The sequence below is a fragment of the Vespa velutina genome, chromosome 10 (genome assembly GCF_912470025.1).
Source record: "Vespa velutina chromosome 10, iVesVel2.1, whole genome shotgun sequence".
Classification (NCBI taxonomy): Eukaryota; Metazoa; Arthropoda; class Insecta; order Hymenoptera; family Vespidae; genus Vespa; species Vespa velutina.
Genome location: NC_062197.1, coordinates 3545856 through 3555132, shown reverse-complemented (window position 1 = coordinate 3555132; position 9277 = coordinate 3545856). Strand labels below are relative to the sequence as shown.

Genomic DNA, 9277 nt, shown 5'->3' with positions numbered 1-9277 from the left:
CGTGTACTCGATAATACGCGTTATCATTTTAGCCCAGATATAACCTGAGAACAAATATAACATCTAAATAACGTGTCATCGAGCCGCTCAACTTAAATTTAACGGCTCGATTGTTAATCAATGAGCTTTAAGAAATTTCTTCGTTTACATCGTATACTTAATTTACTTAACACGGGCTAACTAATATAGATAATGTATATATTTACCACGTAATATATATGTATCTTTTATTAAACCCTCTATAACGTCATATAAACTTTAAGTTTATATATATATATATATATATATATATATATATATATATATGTATGGTATATTATTTGTGTTTTTTTTTTCTTCATTAAATTAATATCTGCTAAATATAGGATGGGTCAAAAGTCCTTAGGTGACATTCAAAGTCGATTACTCTTTTCCAAGAATTTCTTTTTAATGGGATAATTGAATTTTTTCTAAACACAACGGCGAAACTACCAAGCTAGAAAACTTTTGGATGAGTTACCACTCCCTGTAATTAAGTCTCGTATTAGATAATTTTGTTGGTTAGATAAAAAAAAAGAAAGAAAGAAAAGAAAAAAAAAATTAAAATTCTATTACAATTTGCACTTTCAAATATTTACACCACGATTGATGAATCAACGAAAGTTTAATAATCTTGATTTAATTCAATTTAATTTCAATTCGATTTAACGTCAGCTATAATATAGCGTTAACAATTTTCGACATTTTTCTCTTTTTCATTTTCTTTCGCCTCGCTTTCGTAAAAAAAAAAAACAAAAAAAAAAATCGAGAATAAAAAATAGAAAAAGTAGATTCAAGATCGACTTTACACCGATTGATCAGATCTTTAATTACAAGGTACGATCTTAAGGTCGTTTTGAGGTCAACGTTTTTTTGTTTCTTTTTTTTCTTTTTTTTTTTTTTTCTTTTTTTTTTTTTTAATAATGACGATACTTAGTACGCGCAGGAAAAAAATAGGAGAGAGAGAGAGAGAGAGAGAGAGAGAGAGAGAGAGAGAGAGAGAGAGAGAGAGAGAGAGAGATAAAGAAAAGGAAAAAGGAAGAATAAAAATAAAAGGAAATAGAACGAGAGAAGTAACATTCGTTCGAAATATTTCGTCATTACGCGAAAGAAAGGAAGGAAAGAGAAAAAAAAAAGGAAGAAAGGAAGGAAGGAAGGAAGGAAGGAAAGAAAGAAAGAAAACTTCAGGATTATGGAAGATATCGTAGAGAATGAAAAAAGATAGACAGAGAGAGAGAGAGAGAGAGGGAGAGAGAGGAAGGGAGGGAGGGAGGGAGGGAAGGAGAGAGAGATAAGATCGTTGATATAATACTCGTTGCATCGTGCGCTAAAAATAATGTCCGGTATAAAACGTGGCGTCGATTGTCTCGCATGCGGTGGGTCTGCTTCTTTTGATAGTAGAAAAAGGAGGAGGAGTAATAGAGAGGACGAGGACGAGGACGACGACAAGGAGGAGATGGAGGAGGAGGAGGAGGAGTAGGAGAAGGAGGAAGAGAAGGAAGAGTAATTTACGAAGAGAAAAAGGACGGTAGCAGCTTCTTCATCTGTTTCATCTTTTTTTTTTTTTTTTTCAACCCTTCTTGTTTTCTTTTCGTCCTAACCCCACTCCAACTCTCACTCCTACAAACTTCCCTCTCCCTCTACCTCTCCAACTTCTCTCATCTCTTTCCCTTTCTCTCTCTCTCTCTCTCTCTCTTTTTTTTTTCCTTTTCTCTATCGAATCCCCGCGGAAATCCAGGGGGGCCCCAGCTGAGAATAGCTCGTGCTCGACATAGGTCCCAGCCTCCTCCTCCTCCTCCTCTCCCTCTCCCATTCCTTCAGTTTAGGATTTTACCCTCCCTTTTTCAGTCCTACCTAGAGAGCATCTGGATATCTTTCTCTAACACATTACGATAGAGAAATTCTCGTGTCTCTCTTTCTCTCTCTCTCTCTCTCTCTCTCTCTCTCTCTCCTACTTTACAGTTCTCGTTTCTCGGTACTCTATTTGTTTCTCGTTTCTTCTGGCGAGACAGACGACTTGGCGCGCGTGCCATTTTACGTCCTACTACCGACCTATTCATTCTTTCACTCAGTAGGCACTCACTCACTCACTCACTCACTCACTCTTATCGTTATCTCCTTCCTACTCTATTCCTTCGTTTTTCTTCCTTTCAATGAGAACTGATAATAATCCTCGTTCATTTTCTATATCGTTGGGAATAAAATTGTACAAGATAAAAAATATAAAAGGCAAAACAAAACGAAACGAACGAAACAATGACAGCGCCAAAAAAAAATGAATAATATGATGATGATGATGATGATGATGATGATGATAATAATGATGAAAGAAATTAAATTTAATTGACAAAAAAAAAACAAAGAAAAGAAAAAACCTACATCATTAGAAAATAATCGACGAATGTCTATCGTAAAAAAGAGAATAAGAGAATGTATTGTCTATTAAATTCTAATTTAAAAAAGAAAAAAAGAAAAAGGAAAGAAAACAGAGAAAACCAAAAAGAAAAAAAGGATAACTAAAGAAAATATAAAATATGATTTCTTTCGGTTATCCCTTTAAAGGACAATTGTCAGAACAAATTTTTCAAAACGAGAAAATAATTGAATGAAATAAAATTGAGAGGAAGAGAAAAAAAAAGAAGAAAAGAAAAGAAAAGAAAAGAAAAGAAAAGAAAAGAAAAACTAAAGTGAAACAATGGATGAATTGAAATAATGACGATAATGAAAAAAAAAAGAAAAGAGAAAAAAAAGAAAAAGAAAGGAGAGAGAAAGAAAAAGAAACGAAAAAAGAGAAGAAAGGGAGAAAAAAGATAAAGAAAAAGAAAAAAGTAATCAAGGAAGGGGATATATGAGAGTTTTGTATGTCGAGCGATACTCGACAATTTGTCCGATCAGCTGATCGACGTTGGAGCGATGTACTGGTGCACATCGTAAGTAGTAGGAGTAGTGGGGATACGACAAGAGCGCCAACAATTCTCATCGTGGCGAATAATCGAAGCTATTCTCAGTCACCTCCTACGCTTAGGGAATCCAACGAACGAGACCAACAGTCCGGTTCCGATGTTCCCGCGCGACGGTGGACGATCGAGAGTGCTCCTCTCGATCCGCCTACTGCAAGAATCCATCCTCTCTACTACTACCAATACTACTATTATTACTACTACTACTACTACTATTACTACTACTACTACTACTACTACTACTACCAATCTTTTCCTCCTACTCTTCTTCTACTTCTACCTTTACCTCCATCACTCCTACCTCTACCTTTTTATTCTCCTCCTTCTCCTCCTCCACTTCTACGTCCACCTCCACCTCCACCTCCTCCCCTCCAACCCACCCCCCCTCCCCTCTTTCTTCGTCGTCGTTTGTCGTTCTTCTTCTGTAACGTCGTCGATGCGAACTCGTCGTTGAACGCGACTCCGCGTCTCGTTGTTACGAGCTCGCGAACGGGAAGTTGTATATTCGTTTGTGTTTCTCTTGTTTCGAGTGATCCAAAATAAATATATAGATATATGTATGTATATGAGTATATATATATATATATATATATGTATATATATATGTATATATAAAATAATAAATATGAATGTTATATTTATAAATAGGTAATATGTATTACGTCGTTTGAAACTTCGGTGTAAGCTGAAAGTGGGGAATATCGGTAATACGGGTTTTTTTTTTTTTTTTTTTTTTTTTTTTTTTTTTTTTCTTAATGGCTGCGATTTTTTTCTTTTTTTTTTTTCGTTCGTCGTAATTTCTCTTCTTTTTTTCTCTTCGCAAATATATATATAGTATGGGGTAATATGTTATATTTATTAAAAATATCGCAGCAAAGTTGATAAATGAGAATGATCGTTAATTCGATTTGTTTTTGCATTTATTTATAAATATTAATTTATAAATATTATTCGATAATATGAATTATTTTATCGAAACGTCGATGGTGGTATTTTGTGTTTACTAAAAATAAAGATCGATAATACGATTTGATTTGATAATACGATTTTCTTTTTTCTTTTTTCTTTTTCTTTTTTTTTCTTTCTTTCACGTTTTTTGATATTTCATTTCATTTCGTTTCGTTTTGATCGACATTATCAAAAAGTTATCGTTCTTTTCTTTCTCTTATTTATTTACTTATTTATTTATTTATTTATTTATTTATTTATTTATTTATTTATTTATTTTTAATGAAGACGCCAATAGGTATATATATATATATTTGTTAATATATATTTGTTAATTCGTCGAAACATTGTCTATCGTATCTACGTGCATTCGTGTTTTCTTGAGCTGACACAGTTTTATATTTATTTTTTTATCTTAGTTTAAAAAAAAAAAAAAAAAAAGGAAAAAAAAAAAATAAGAAAAAAAAAATAAAGGAAAAAGAAAAAAAAACTTACGTGTCAACGATTAACCGCCAACTAACGTCAAAAGTGACAAAATTTCTAACGTTACCAATAAAACATTTCTCTATCCATTAAAATCAGAGTTATAATCGATTTAAAAGAAAATAAATATGATTGCTCTCTTATACGTAATTTTTGTTTATATAAAAAATTTAATCGAGAGAGAGAGAGAGAGAGAGAGAGAGAGAGAGAGAGAGAGAGAGAAATTAATTGGCATTAGAAAAGTCTATATACGAAATTTAGAAACATAGAATCCTCGTTCTTGGCTATTTATCGTAAAATTTAAGACTAAGTTAAAATTGAAGTGTGTTATAAATAAGTTAGACAAAAGTAGATTAAAAGTTAAATAGATTAGATTTTTCTTTTCGTGGGTGGTGGTATCCTGTTCGATGCTTGAGTATATATATATATATATATATATATATATATATACATGTGTGTGTGTGTGTGTGTTGTGTGTTATCATTCCTCATTGAGAAGAAATTGATGAATTAGATCGGTTGTGAACGACGAATGGTTAATTTTATCATTTGTAAAATGTATTTTTATATTCATTATTATTAGAAATTTCTCTCTCTCTCTCTCTCTCTCTCTCTCTCTCTCTTTCTCATTCTTTCATTCTTTCTTATTTTCCTTATAAACATTTGTATATAATCGAACGTGTATATTATACATATACACATTGTTTATACCTATTCATTTAGTTATGTATATGTTTATCTCATTCTCACATATAGCTACAAAACAGTGGAAGAGTTCGATAACTTTTGAGATTCTCGCCAAGGATGATCTTTCACCTTGACGTCTTGATCTATCTCGAAGGAAGATCTTTTCTTTCTCGAGGATAGCGTTTATCGCGTGCGTGTATATTCACGTTCCCACGAAGAGTCGAATCTTCTGTTCATACGCTTTCCTCCCCCTCCTCCTCCCCCTCCCTCTACGCCCCTCCTTCTCTCTCTCTCTCTCTCTCCTTCATTCTCTTTATTTTTTACAAATTAAATGTAATTTTCTATCTATGAATTTTCATCTTTTTTAGGATACGAGGATGAGAAAATCTCTCTCTCTCTCTCTTCTTCTTCTTCTTCTTCTCTGTTTTTTACAAATTAAATGTAATTTTCGATTTATGAATTTTCATCTTCTTTAGTATACGAGGATGAGAATCTCTCTCTCTGTATCTTCTTCTTCTTCTTTATTTTTTACAAATTAAATGTAATCTTCGATCTATGAATTTTCATCTTTTTTAGAATACGAAGGTGAGAAAATCTCTCTCTCTCTCTCTCTCTCTCTCTTCAAACGAAAGAAAAGTTTCTCTCATCTTTGTCTATTCTCTTTTTTTCTTATTCTTCTTATTCTTTCTCTCTCTCTCTCTCTCTCTCTCTTTTTCTCTCTCTGTTTCTCTACCATCTCTACCCGTAAACGCGACCGTTTCTCTCCTTTGTAATATACCCGAAGCTCGTCCTCGTCGTCCTCGTCGTCTTCGTCGTCTTCTTCGTCGTCGCACGAAAGTGAAAACCAGTTATATACCCTGTCGTGTTCTCTTCGTGCGACTCCTTCGTTTCTTTTCCGTATTTGGCCGAGCATTGAGCTTCTACAATTCTCAAAAGAAGTTATGCTCTTAGGAAGTGTATAAGTAAAAACAATTTTTCCTCAACGTTTACAGACAAGGTAGAAGTATATATATATATATATATATAGGTGCTTCACCTTCTTTTTCTTTTTTCTTTCTCTATCTCTTTCTCTCTCTCTCTCTTCTTTTTTCTTTCCTTTTTTTTTTTTTTTTTGTTCGTCGCTCGATTTCTGTCAATCGATTTATTCGTGACGAACGAGTGTCCTCATATCGATTCTTTCGATATCCACGAATTATCCTCGTCGAAATATTGTAAAAAATTTCAAAGAAATATTATTGAAAATGTATTAATTATTTGGTCTATATCAATCATTCGTATATCGGGATATATGGTGTTATTATTATGTTTGTAATTAGCTCATTGTAATAGAATTTTTATTAGTTCGTTAGAGAAAGAAAAAGAAAAAAAGAGAGATCGAAAAAAAGAAAAAAAAAAAGAAAAGGTCGGATTATATAAAATATGAAAATTATATCGTATTACTTATGTCAATAATATAATTACATGAATTACTAAATGAGTATAATATATTATTGCATATACCAATGGTAAAAGTAATATATATATATATATAATCTTTTAACATCGATATGTGACGAAAAATTGCATGAGGTCATAGAAAGTCAATTGATAAGAAAAAAAAAAGGGGGAAAAAAAAAGAATTAGTAATTTAAAAAAAAAAAAAAAAAAAAAAAAAAAGAGAAAAAAAGAAAATTAAATGTCGAACTTTTTATTCTACCAAAATGTATAATATTCGATATGAAAAGATTCGTTTAAATGAACGTTGACACGACTAGATAAGAAATAATCAAATGTTTGTTAACTTTCTACTCTAATATTCGGTTATTAGATATGAATTATCTATCATCTATCGTAGCTCTCCCGTTAGAAACTATGACCGTTTGGATGGCACGCGTAACCAACAACTACGAACTACAACATAGTTGAAGGGGTTGGGAAGGGGAATGAGTTTATCGCTCTGAAAGCAGATAAAAGGATATCGCTCTTTCACAGTCTCCTCTCACAGCACCTGTTTGTACCGACCGCCATGACTAAGCGTATTCTTCTTCTTCTTCTTCTTCTTCTTCTTCTTCTTTACCTTCTTTTTTTTTTTTTCTTTTTCTATCATGTTAACGCTTTGTAGTTAGTTACTTCGACTAATGGAAGGAAAATCCTACTTCCGTCCCTTTTAATTCTCTTCTCCTTTTCCGTTTACTATTAACTTAACTTAACTTAAGCCCGAAACCCAGATAAAATCGTTATACCTTTTAAGATCTTTCGAACGTTCAGAAATTCATTCTAAAATTCGATTTCGTTTTTTTTTTTTTTTTTTTAATTTCGTTTCGTTTCGTTTCCTTTCGTTTTAATTCGTTTCGTTTCGTTTGATTTATTTTATTAATTTCAAATGAAATATACATATATATATATATATATATATATTTGTCTTAGAACTTTCTATGATTAACAAATGTTGATTAGAGATAAAATTCTAAAATCGTTTTATTTCATTTCATCATTAATACGATCAATTAAATATATGAAATAAATTAAGAATTCGTTCGAACATTTTCCTATTTGAACAATTCAAATTCTTATAAATAAATTTAAAATTTTTCATTACATTTTCTATCGCCTTCTCCATTTTATTTATTTATTTATTTATTTATTTAATTCATTAATATGATTAATACTGACATGAAATTAAAAAAAAAAAAAAAAAAAAAAAAAAAGAAGGAGAAAAAAACGAAAAGGAATAAATTTGTTTAGATATTATATTTGACAAATAATGTAACCTTCGACCAGTCCTGTATGTTCATCGTCGAAAATGAGGAACGAAAATAGAATTCATGGGAGGGAAGATGGTTTATAAGTAGGGTGATAACTAACGAGAAGGTCGATGATAGTTTTATAGTCGGTCCCCATGAATTTTCTCTCTCTCTCTCTCTCTCTCTCTCTCTCTCTCTCTCTCTCTCTCTCTCTCTTCCAAAATATTCTCCTTCCTTTCTCACGTCCTTTCTCGTTGAGTGTGCACCAGTTTTCTGGTCCGTGGTTTCACCCATAGAAGAACAGCAGGTGCGAACCTTTCGAATTCGCAGGTTTTATTCCAGTCACGATTCTTCGGCAGGTGGTAGAAAGACATTTCAAGAGAGAGAGAGAGAAAGAGAGAGAGAGAGAGAGAGAGAGAAGCTCTTTCCTTGAATTTTCTTTTAAAAAAGAGAAATCGATATCTTTCGTCTTTCTTCTTTTTTTCTTTTTTTTTCTTTTTTTCTTTTTTCTGTTTCTTTTTTTGTCTGCTACTTTTTTCAACAGGACGATTCTGAGGACTCGTTTGTACTTTAAATCTTGTTGCAAAGAGAAATTAATTTTTTTTTTTTTTTTCTTTTTTTTTTCTTTTTTTTTTTTTAATAAGAAAATTCGTAGATTAGTTCTTTAAGTTATTTTGTGGAATAAAAACGAATATTTCATTTATTTATTTCTTTTATATTTTATATTTTATATTTTATATTTGAAAAGAGATCGATATTTTTCGTCACAATTCCTTTTCTCTCTTCTTTTCTTTTTTTTGTTTTTTTTTTTTTTCTTTTTTTTTTTTTTTTGTTTTTTAATATAAGAAGAAAGAAATGCATTTTAATTATCTATTATACCTATAACTTGTCAGGACGTTCAATGTAACAGCAGAAACATCACTGACACCGGTTAATTGTTAACAACTCTATATCCGCAAGTTCTGTGAGAACTCACTTGGCCTATTAAACTCGTTCTCTTATTATCGTCGTTACCAGAGGCCAAGCAATTACAAGCAAGTCGTTAGTCAATGGGTCACAATGTTTGAGACTGATTAACGAACAAGAGCGAGATCATATGGTTGTTTGTATATATACAAACAAGTATTTACATTGTATATACTATATATATATATATATTATACGTGGGCTCTGTTACCTGCATGAAAATTGTACCCTCGGGAAACGAAAAATATCCAATGTAAAATTTTTTCGATTCTTTGTGTTTTACAAACGAGATTTACAAATGAGAATCGCTGATACATGAGATAGATAGAGATAGAGATAGAGAGAGAGAGAGAGAGAGAGAGAGAGGGAGAGGGTGGGAGGTGGAGGACGGAGGAAAAGAGAGAGAAAGAGAGAATGATTTATGAGTTTTCGAGCAAAGTAAAAATGGAAAAGAGAAAATTCAAAGAGAGAAAGAGAGAGAGAGAGAAAGTTA

At 31.8% G+C, this 9277-nt stretch overlaps 1 long non-coding RNA gene across 1 annotated transcript in view; it reads left to right on the top strand.

Annotated features, from left to right (window-relative positions):
• Positions 1-2461: 2461 nt before the first annotated feature.
• The window catches only part of LOC124951983, a 14974-nt gene continuing 8158 nt past the window's right edge, over positions 2462-9277 (top strand). The window contains exon 1 of the long non-coding RNA XR_007101782.1: positions 2462-3535. This is a non-coding gene — a long non-coding RNA (uncharacterized LOC124951983). The remainder of the gene's footprint in view (positions 3536-9277) is intronic.